Genomic DNA, 12,395 nt, shown 5'->3' with positions numbered 1-12,395 from the left:
AAAGAAAAAGGTAAATAACTCAAAGAGCACTACATCTGTAGGACTTTTTTTTGAAATTCAACAGTGCATGGGCAATTAAGAATTGGATCCTTTTTTAAATCGAAATGCATATCTTTTGTAGCACAGATCCATTCCCCTGTCCATCCTATGTGAAAAATTATTAAGGTGTGATGGAAAAAAAATTATTAGTTTTCGAGATATTTTCAAGAAATATCTTTATTACAGAAAATGAAGAAACACTTCTCCATTACTATACATTGCAATATAAACGGTGTTTGTGTTTGCAACATAGTCATGAAGCCTGTCTTCTGGACGAACCTATAACAAGACAATATTGTACATAACAGGTTATTTAATAAGTTTTATTAAACGATAAAACTTATTGAGCAACTTAGTACTATACTGTGAAATAAGTTTTATCGAACGACAAAACTTATTGAAGAAGCTAGTATATGGATTGCAGGTTACAGTAATGTTCACTTCATCTCAATAGAATTGTCTTGCCTAAATTTCAATGATCCATCCCCACTATTCCTCCAATACTTAGTGTCTGAAGCCAAGTATAATTTGATCCTAAGCAGTGAATAGATGTAAGAAAAAGCGAGACAGAAATAGTTTGTTAAGCAGGAATGATCAAGCTGGAGCACTTCAAAGAAATACTGTACGCTTCACGATACATTATTCGATTACGAAAATTTAAATCTTTACATTCTTCACTTTATCTTTGTAATAATAGTGTCAACAGATTGGTGAGGTTATCTGGATCGAAATTAGTTAAAACACAGTAGAGATGTGCAGAGTTCCGAAAATGTCGATGATTTGATTGGCAAACATGGGTTTGTTTGTTTTTTTTTTTATGAGCTTTGAACTCGTCAATTGCACATTTTGAAACATTGCAAAAAAGGAAAATGGAACAAGCGATAAGTGCACTTTACGTAATAATGTTTTCTTAACGATATAGTGCATGTACGAATCTTGTATCGATTCTATTATATTTGCATGTGCATACGAAACATGCATGTGTACATATTACATAGTCTCATTGACCTGTCTCGGAGAGTGACTATGGCACTTTTTGTAAATTCCGTTTATCCGTGTTACAATTAATATTACCTACGTATTTAGTAACACAGGTCATAAACCGTAACGATTGCAACGTTGGTCGTACGTTTTAAATCAATCCAGGGATCATCGATCAAAAATTAATTGGCACACGTGGGATACTTTTTTTTTTTTGTGAACTTTGGACTCGTCAATTGCACATGTCGTAAGATTGCAAAGAAGGAAAATGGGACGAGCGATAAGTACACTTTACGTATTAATGTCTTGAACATCGTTGAGATAAGAAAATCACTCTGAACAATTAATTACGGTATGTAATTAACATCGTGTAGTCGAGTAGCGGCGTGTTATGTTTACGTTGGCTCTTCTGCTATAATTTTCTCTATATATGTAGTATCGTAAATTCTGAAATGAATGGCGGGTCGAGTAAGCAGGTGCGCAGGCGTGCGTGCGCGAGGGAAAGAGGGAGGAACGTTGAGGGGGGAGACAGGTGGCGAGGAAGTAAGCGAAGAAACGTGTTTCCTTACGCAGGGAGTCGTAATTGACAAAGGAGGTCTGGTCAAGGACAGTGGAGTTTCGACACCGATATAAAAAGACCCACCATCTGCTTATCGTCCCAGCGACCACCCTACAAGATTAATGTCTCCGGCCTACGTTCCTCGTATCCCTCGAGATGACCATGACCTTGTGACAGGACAAATTCTCCTGCGTCACTTACAGCGAAAGACTCGAGCCGCACTCGAATCCTGAACAGTTCGAGTTGACGAGTAGTGATGGTTCAACCAATCCAAACTAAGAACTTTATCTACCAAAACCTCGATGAACAGTGCTTACTTTGCAATGAGTTGATTGCAGTTATTCTACATCACGGGAGGACTGAATACAATGCGTTGATTGCAAGGGTTGGCTCCATTAAGGCTGTACTAGTCCAGAAAAGGAATATGAGTTATATATTTCCGATTATTCTTACCAAAAATCTCGTTTACCTACCTCTACATTTAATTTGAATTTAATACTTTTCTTAGACTTTTTGTTATATGTATTATTCATGTTATTATCATTGTATATAAATTTTCATAATTTTTTTTAATTTTCCATATTATCCTCTTCATCGTCATCCCGTACGTCGCTAATTCATTGTTACTGTCTCACGAACATGGCGGACGAACGATACACTGTTTTTTCTTTATCTGACAATACGGACGCAGGTGGACCATCGGTGATAGGACTCACACGGAAATATTCAAATCTAACGTGTTTTCGCTTACACACGCAAAAAGTTTCGTTTAACTTCTCGCGTAATTTGCAAAATGACCCTTATACACGAAAACGTATAAAAAGAAAGTGCACTGAAACATCGATTCTCTTTTGACTATTATACAGAGTATTTTCGCAGAATCCACGGAAAGTGGTTTTCTTTTTAAACACCACTTAAAAAGAAGTACGTTAGTCACCTTGCAAAAGTATCGAACAACTTTTTATACATTACGTAATAACGTGGAAAATAGATATTGACGATGAGTGATGTTATTTTTTATTATTAGAGTACACGTGCGAGGTTATCGTGACTAAATTCGTTAATCAACAAGGCTTATCGACAATTATCAACAACGACTCCCGACCAGAGACACACTATTTTCCTCGAACGACACGCTATACTACAACAACTCCGTTCAATACTACGGTCCCCTTTATATTTCCTATTCTGGGCCTATGTGACCTAGGTCAGGAGGTTACGATCATCTGCAGAGATGCGAGAAGCGTAGGCTTGGTGCACTTGTCGCCTAGGGTGGTCGCTGGGACTATAAACACAGGATGGGTCTGCTTTATGTCGTCATCGTCCGCAAACTTCACTGTTCCAACGACCAGTCCTCTTTTGTTGATTACCCCCCTCCCTCCCAAGGATCACACGTTTCCACACTCGTTCTCACTCTCTCTTTCTCATACACACCTGACATTGAAGACGTTTATTTCTCCCATAATTTATGATACTACGATAATGTATGCGCAAACCGTCCTCCTAATACGGAGGACGAGCGCAGACTAGTAAATAGCACATCGAAGAGTAGCAGCCCACAGAACACTGCCAATCGTTTTGTCGTCTGTGGAGTTTCCGGTGCATCGAATGAACCGTTTCGCAGCCGTGAAGAACAATTCTCGGCTCTAAATTGGTTATCGTTACGTGATACGATACATTCGATTGAAAGTGTTCATTCTATACATACTCGCCACGCTCATCCTTCCATGCAATTGTAACCATACCAAAAACCGATAACATTCCTTTTCGCACACGTTCCCATAACAACGCATGACACTCCATACAACTGACCTCTGATAACCGAAATTCCTTTTGCATACGTTCCCGTAACAACTCACGAGACTCTTTCTGTTCCCATAATGGCGCACTCCTTGCGTAACGCAGGACACTCGGGACAAGAACAGATACAAAAACCCGACACATAGGAGACAGATCAGTGTTGACCCGTGATTAGATCCGCACGAATCTGTGACCGATGGTACCGCAATTAAAGTGTAATACAGAAGAAAATAATAAAGAGTTCGATCTCCCGTTGGAGATCAACATTTTTTCTATCAAATCCTTAATTATTACGTGACACAAGCATTATTTACTTTTACACCTAAATATATCACGTTCTATGCTAACCACTATCACAGAAACGACTACGAGACCGACCAAGGGCGATCGTCATTCGAGCAAACTGTGAAAGAACGTTGCAAAGGAAAGTTATTGTTCCAGGAAACTGTTCTGTAAAATTGCCATAAGCCCTTTCGTCCCGTGTGGGACTAGGATGCGGCAAGTGTGGTTGAAAGTGTTACGGCTCGACTCTTTCCCAGAGAAAGTTAGCGCCAAGCAAACTGGCGCATCAAAGCAATTTCCCTTCCGGCGAAAACTTTAGATTTTTACCTCTTCCACTACGGAATCGTTCTGAACTTCGATTATCTTTAGACGAGTGGACAGTCGACTTCTGACTGCCAATGAAATCTATTCGTATGTCCCTTTTACTTTTACATTTACTTTCTCGTATGGTCCATCTATCCATGTGTGTTCAGCGATCGATATCGATGTTCGACAGTGCAAAAATAAACACACCTCACGTGAACGAATGTAATATACATATATCCGATTGAAAATAAAAATAGGACAACGAAAATATTGAAAGACACTGCCTCGATTGTCGATGCATCTTCCTAAACAAATGATTTTTCGCCATAAATAGGTTAATACTATTTTGTGGAACATAACGAGTTACATTCGATCGGTGCATTAAAAATGATGCGATTTCATTTAAGAAATCAGATTATTTCGATTATAATTTAGTATCTACTAGGTTGTTCGATAAGTTTTGTCGTTTTCTCCATTGCAAAAAAAATACTAAGACACTTCAACTTTGAACAACTCTAAATATACGAATGAGTCGACAGATCTACATGAAACCTCACACATGTTCATCAAAGAGTAGTAGCATCTTTAAAATAATTAAACGACGAACCTAATAGCTCCATTTCTTATCGAACGACAAAACTTATCGAGCAACCTATCATAAGTTTCGTGTAGATTTGTCGATTCATTCATGCATTTAGGGTTGTTCAAAGTTGAAGTGTCATAGTATTCTTTTACAATAGAAAAAACGACAACACTTATTGAACAACCTAGTATTCGTAATAGTTTTGGATATGTATATCAAGATTCATTAACGACTGTTAGGCTCGACATTCACTCGCCATGTTCTATCTCGCTCATATTCACTATATTTAATTACCGTCCACTCTCTTCGTGAAAGGATATCGTAGGAGGTTGGTTCTCTGGCTAAATAGTGTAATCTAACTGGTATAAATACATTCCAGAACTGTTCACAAAAAATGGCTTCAAAATTTGTTGTTTCTACTATCGATGTAAGATAACGTAACATTATCAAGAACTCGTAGTAAAAGCAAAGCTTTTGGTCATCCCTTTTTGGTATTAATTTCTTCCAAATTGCTGAACGAGATTGCTTTTCTCATCGAACGGTTCATGAGAGACCTAGATAGAATCTAAAATGTAAGATCTGTTCTGAACACGAATTACAACATATAATTCCGATGAATCTCAAGAGGAGATCCATTTCTAGAATAAAATTCTATCCTACAGGACTTGCCGTACCTGCGGAAATATTTTAATACATACATAGTTGTTTGTTACTGTATTTGCAAAATCTGGAAATTTCATTCCAAACTTCTTGTAGAATAACGTTGAATTAATAAAATTGGTAAAATGAAAGAACACGCGTTCAATTGCTCCATACGAGGCTTTTCATAACACGTGGTATCTATTCTGCTGGCGGATAGAGACTACGAGAACAATGAAGAAAATTCGTGTAAACGTGTCTTATACTTAATCTTGTTTCCGATTTTATAGCCCAATTTTGTGCTTCGGTGATCTACCGAACCGAGATGACGAACCGAACTAAATAGTACAACAGTTCACACAATGTTAGATAAATCCTACACATGTCTCAACATTGTCGATTATTCTATTTTATAAGTGAAATTATTGAAATTTAATTCAAGCAATAGATCCGACACGACCTATTGATCTGTTAGAAAATTGTTCGTTCGAGAAGTATGATGGTATGCCATCCTACATGAATCATATGCGATCCGCAACATCTAATGGAACTTTTTCGAATAAATTATGCAATTGATTAATCGAGAAATTGACATACGATTGATTCGTTAATCTCCCCTCGAAGAAATCAGTTAAAATCTCTTAAATATTGTACCGTTATTTGAATAACATACAATATATGGACAAAATAATATTTATTCGTTATTTAAAAAAAAAAAATTTGCGTTCCTTGGAATGGGTAGTCTTATGCTGGAATGTAGTCTGAAAGAAAGGTGTTAACTCCAACTCGCGCAAAGTATATTTAAGTAACAGAATTTCTACTAATAAAATATATAAATTTCATCGCTGCATTATTTCTTCAAAAAATATATTATATTTTACTACGTTTAAATTTTCATTCTACGTTCTAAATACATCCATAATCTGTTCCTTCGATATAAGTGATCTTATAATTTAACTTCACGATTACCAAATCCAACTATCTTTTACAACTACAAACGATCGTAAAGGAGATAATTGCTTATGGTCAGAATCCTTTTCGGAGTAAGCGTTAGAGAGAACGGTCTCTTAAGGCCTTGCAAAAGAATTGTTTCTTGCGAAATATAGACTTTGTGTTCATTTTTTCTTCCAATATATATTGTTATATCAATCCATGTTGGGTATGCATTTTGCCAGACGAAATAATTAGCTCCGAAAGTTGATTCAAGACTTATAGAAAATTACAATTGAGAAGTTTCCATTGGGAGTAGATATCCAATCATCAGACGTTCAAGCACCAGTTGACAAACTCAAGAATCACCTAGAAGAGAGTGTGCAGTTGGAAATTATAGACCATGAATTTCGTTCCACCAACATCAAACCCCAAATTCTATGCTAATGAACGATCCTCGTCGCGTCCAGTAGGCGAAACGTTTGGACAAAACCATAAATCATAATAAATTATATCATTACGGGACAGACAGTTTAATAAAAAACTGTCCGTAACTTCAAATCCACAATACTCGATTAAATTTTGGCAAGAAACATAAAGATATCCCTAATTCCATTTTCTTCTTCGGGGGAAATAAAATTGTTCTTTAAATAAATATATTTTTAAACAGAACAAAGTTTTCGCCATTCATCGAGAAGGGTTAAAAGCTCCTAAAGCTCGAAAGCTTATATTTTTTGGTTAAGTTTCACTCATGAAAATAGTCATAATTGAAGAAATTATAAATTCAAGAAATTCCTTGTAATTTTCTCGTGGCTGTTGCTCACTGTGTAAAATATTAATCGAAAATTAAATTCCACAGGGAAAATATAAAATATTTCTTGCTAAATTTTGTTCAAGAAGAACCCAGACTCGTTGAAAACGTCCAATGTTTGTCGAAGTTGTGCGACAGTAAAATGCTTGCACTTTATTGGACAATCTCCATTCTCCTAATAAATCAAAGAAACTTGATCGTTTCCACTATTAGACGGAATGACAAGAATTCCCAGTAATCGAATTCTCACTTTCCGTTTCACGCTGTTGCGTTGATCCATCTTCTAAACTTTCAGTTCTGCACCTTTCTTTCAAAACAGGTACGAGTCTTATCGTGTTCTAGGTAGTTTCTGAATCAACATACCTGTAACTACGTTTCCAATGTGACAGGCCTTTCACGTGTCACTTGGCAGAATAAAATATTTGCAACGGAAATAATTCCAGCTAAGGATCATTAAAGAAATAAATCTTTCAATTAAGAAAAGATTCTATTGTCACGTGAATCTACTCGACTTTAACACTTCGTTGAACCGTGATAAAGGAAGGTTTAGCAAGAAACACAACGAGTATTCAGATTAAAGGATAGAGACTTAGATTCTCTGGTTTATTCGCATGTGGTTCTATATAGAACCATATACATACAGTCTTATCCTGTTGGTTTGCTTTAGGGTACGGTAGATGAGAGTGGGGACTGGGACAAAGTTTAATTGATGTCATCCAGGTATTGTCATTCCTGGACTATGGGTTTGTTTTTGGTATTGCAAGGGCAAGGTTGGTACCATCTGGTGATAAATTATCTCTGAACGATGAATCGTTTGATGCTTCACATCAACATTGACTTGTACAAATGTCTGTCTGCAGAAAGAATTCTACGTGATAATTAAGCATATTAGTTAAAAATTTTGACGAAATTATCAATCATTTGATTACAGTTTGGAAATTTCTTTTTTTATTTTAAGGTACAACGACATATAAATTGCGTAATATATTCGTTATTTATAAGTACATCAAAACATTTTTTGAACGAAAATTGTATTGCTCGACGAATAAAACGTAACGCTGAAAAAAAGAAATTTTCATTTCAAGGTCGATTTCTGAAATTTCAAGCTAATTATTTTTTCAATACAATCATTCTTGTAGAAGGTAAAAATACAAATTCAACGATATATAAAGCTATATGTAAATTTGGAGTAAAAACGTGGTATGAAAGTAAACAAATTTTCAAATTCGATGTGTCACTTTTTTTCGATGTCCAATTTGCATTAAATTTTAGGCACACTATTTTTTCATACAGTGACAATTTTAGGGAGCATCTAAGAAAAAATCTCCCAAAAAACATTTTACCAAGTATAACAAAGGTTCATTCTACTCTAGATTTGTATAAAGCACATGCATTTTTAGTGTTTTAACTCATTTTAGACTAGTTTCAACAGAGAACACTAGTTCAGTGCTTAAATTATCAGTCGGTAACACAGTTTCGGGGTGAGATAACACACTTTCTATCTACTCCGTACATTGTCTGTGGTTCTACCCTAATTGATCTACCTTATGCGTGCAGATGGTTTGTAAATTAACGAGCATCATATTTTTATTTGTTTATGACATCAATTGAAGTTTCTAACGCAATTTCGTTACTTTTGACATTCGTTTTAATTTGGTCTCTAGAATTATCCCTTAAAATATTACTGAGCTGTAAATGAAGAACCTGTATTGTGTTCTGCGCGATCAGTAGAAAACCAAAAACTATCATACTTTGAAAGAATTTTCTTATTTATTCGTAAATTGTATCTTCGAAATTAATCCCTTGAAAATTTTTGTTCCGTGTAGATATGTGTACAGATTTTAGAACGATCGTGTCATTGTAAGAGCTATCTTGTTAGACACTCAGCCCAGTCTCTGTACTATAATAACGGCCGACGATAGTAATGGAGACAGCGTTTAATTCCCTAGAGTCAGCTTTAGGCAGCGCTGGGTTAAGGGTTACGAACTACATGGACGTTAAATAAACGTGTAAACGGTCACACGTGATGACGATAATGAACTAGATTACATCGAGTGTTTCATACGTGTATCAATATTGATTTGTATCTTTGTGTAAATAATGGCGTATCAAGTTCACACGATGTATCCGAGAAATGAATATCGAATTAAAATTATACGTATAATAATGGAAACGATACTAAATTAATATAATACTATCGATACCAACCAGCAAATTATGATCTGCTATCTACTAGTACCAAATAGAGTTTAGTATCAAACTTAAGCGTACCAAACGGATATCATATATCAAACCATTTGACACTTTGCGACAATAGCGATGCATATTTGATACTTTATCCTCGCAGGACGAACTTGGATCACTCGAGACCTTACGTTAATCGTCTTTTGGACATTTAACAGAGCAGTCGAAGTATTTTAAGAATATTTTTGTACGTTTAGAATTACCAACCGACAGTTGCGTAAACGTGGAAGATGTTATATTTGTATAAAAAGCGATAACAAATATACTTTCGCGTGTAAAGAGTGTCCAACGACAGATTTGTAATAATCATTGAATTCGCGAAAATACAATTTTGTATAGAAATTGTGCAAAAAATTAATAAATACGATTTATTTTCTAAATATGATGGTTTTTCTCTTTTTTTGAACCTATTTTCTTATAATAATTTACACATTCTTTTTTATAACGAATATATATTTTTCCTCTATAATAAATGTATTTATAAAATGCGAAGAAATACATTACATTTTCGAATTTGTTTATGTGTAATTTTGGCATGGGTCAGAAATGACCCAGCCTCGGCCTCGACGAGGTATTTACAAGTATAGTATTTATTAGCTGAGAGCATATAGCGTGGAATTGATACATATGAGACATTTATTGAACGATCGCTTCTTAGCTTCTTTCTTTTCGGAAATAAGACCAAATTAGATTGGTACGAAATGCACAAAGCATAATTGTGCCAATTGTTTCGTACCAATGTACGTGTAGCTCAAATTGAATTTTAAACGAATAAACACTATAACTTACAAACTGAATAGTCACTGGTACTATTGTAAATGTATAAACAATTAAAAACAAAGTCCAATCTGTGCAAAATGCAATTATCGAGTAATAATTTTTACTAATTACATTTTTCTAATACTCAAGGTTACATTTCTTTGCTTTCAATTAGACTTATGACAAGGATCTTCAGTCTTCGATTCGTCCATTTTAGAAAGCGAATAGAATGTTTCCTTTATGGGTTTATCTTTTATATTTCTTGGGGATATTGGACTAAGATGCATTATAAAATACACAAGTAACTTGAGTAATGTAAATGGTTTAATTTTAGAATTATTCATTTATTAAATTTATCGACTTCATTCGTAGGGTTGAATACAATTCCTACAGTCATCATTCTTAAGCATAGAGTGCGCAGTAAAACTACTCTTTTTGCAAGATCGGTACTTCAGTTCGCTGGATAGACTAAACCTCATAGAAGGTTTTGTCTATCCTATAACACGTTTGCGATGGGCATTATTGTTAAAATATGTTTTGATATTCATACGACTAATAGATTTGAGAAAATTTTCCGAAGTTGTTTGTTATAATTCTTACCGCTAATAGCGCTGGAATCTTATTCTATTCTGAATCGATAACGTTGGATTTGACACCGAATTGTTAGGGGGACTCTAGAGCTTCCAGAGTCGTATAACACATTTTTCTATTGGATGCCAAGTCTGTTCTATACCCCGTCTCTGGTTTCACTACAGACGAGTGATAGTTAAATAGGTAAAAGCAATTTAATTCGCAAAATAAAATTTATTCTTAAAATCAAGTTTTTTATAAGAAGAAAATATTTTTGATAACAACCAATGTTTCATTATAATTACTTTTTTATCTACATTGGTAAAAGAACAATATTTTTGCTTTTATTTTCAATATTTGAGCCCTACGCAGGGTATAAGTGCTGCATGTCTCAATATGTCGAGTCTTTGAATATTTAAAACATACCTTTAGTATATACAAACGTACAAAATTTTTAATTTGTTTTATTTATCTGTGTTATTTTAACCAATATTCCCCAGAAACTCCAAATTTGTTTGTTCGATCAATTTGATCAAATACTATATTCTACATCCTAGTCTACGATTTATTAGGTAACTAACACAAAATATTAAAATATTTATACATATATATGTAACAAAATTATTCTTAACAATTGAACGTTCTAAACCTTGGTTCGCTAAATAAATAGATCATAGTACCGTAAGATGGCGGCAGTATACGCAATTGGACGCACCAGACAGTACATCTATCTCGCGAAATTCCACGGGCCAAAAGTGGCAGCGCGTGTCTCCTGTCGTTCGTGACGACGATTTAACGTGTATATGATCAGTGTTCTCCGAGATCCTCCCTTCCTTTCTATCCACCTAGCTGTCAAACGCCGCGGTGAGCTTTCCTTTCGGTGTACTTGCTCGTATAGAAATCGCGTGTGTCCGCACGAGAATCCGTAATCCGCATCGTTTCGAACGTTTACGTCGATCGAGGCGGTGACGGCAGCGAGTGCAGCAGTATTCGGGTGCGGCGACAATTTAGTGTGCTCGTTGACAAAGACTGAAACACGGTTGTGCTCGAGAGACAGGGGAGTCAGTTTAACCAGAAAGCCAGTGAGAAAGAGAGAGAAAAACGGAGACTGCGGACAGACGTGTCGACGGGAAAGGTTACTTGACCGCGTGATAAAGATACGCAACGTGTACACGTAGAAAGTAGGAAGGAGACGCGCGAAGAGAGACAGAAGGCCCGAGCGCGTGTACACGAAAGCAGCCGCGGTTTTCGTCGCGCCGCGCCGGGTGGAACCGTCATTTTTTTCGCCGCCATATTTGTGCCGCCGTCACATGCAACCTGTTGTTTTCGGTGCGTCCTCGTGTTGTCGCTGAGATCGCCGACGGAATACGCCGACCGTGTACGTACTGAGAAACGTCAAACGCGGGAGTTCACTTAACCTAACATCGTCAAGGGGAGGAACCGTCAACGTGGAGATCTACCATCAGGATGAACGGGTGAGTAGTCGCACATGGGTGTTATCGATGTGTGCGTGTGGTATCGTGTATATTCGTCGGAGAAAGGGAAAGGAGATAGGGTGTAGCTGAGTGAAAGAGCAGAGGAAATGATAGAGTAAGGGAGAAAGAGAAGAATCGATCTGTGCAACATACAGAGAGAGGTGAACGATGTGCGGACGACGGGAGTGGGGGAGAGAGAGAGAGAGAGAGAGAAAGAAAGAAAGAGAGAGTGAGAGCGAGAAGAGGTTACAGTTCGTAAGGAAGAGTGAGACGAATGCACGCGGCCAGCTTGAGCAGGCGCTCTTTCAAACTCGCCTGTTCTTTTTTCCTCCGTCTATCGCGTTGCACCCTTTTCTACGCTTTCGTTTGCCCTCGCACACGTACGTAGATACACGTGTGCAGCCCTACGTTACTCGC

The 12,395-nt window shown here is 36.5% G+C and overlaps 1 protein-coding gene across 1 annotated transcript in view; it reads left to right on the top strand.

Annotated features, from left to right (window-relative positions):
- The first annotated feature begins 11,267 nt into the window (after nt 1-11,267).
- Nucleotides 11,268-12,395, top strand: part of LOC143155163 (uncharacterized) — a 78,563-nt gene continuing 77,435 nt past the window's right edge. Inside the window, exon 1 of the mRNA XM_076327585.1 lies at nt 11,268-11,978. The gene's annotated coding sequence lies outside the window, so the exon portion shown is untranslated. The remainder of the gene's footprint in view (nt 11,979-12,395) is intronic.

This window comes from Ptiloglossa arizonensis, chromosome 2 (assembly GCF_051014685.1).
Source record: "Ptiloglossa arizonensis isolate GNS036 chromosome 2, iyPtiAriz1_principal, whole genome shotgun sequence".
Lineage (NCBI taxonomy): Eukaryota > Metazoa > Arthropoda > Insecta > Hymenoptera > Colletidae > Ptiloglossa > Ptiloglossa arizonensis.
The sequence above is the reverse complement of the archived record's forward strand: the minus strand, read 5'-3'. Positions and strand labels throughout refer to the sequence as shown.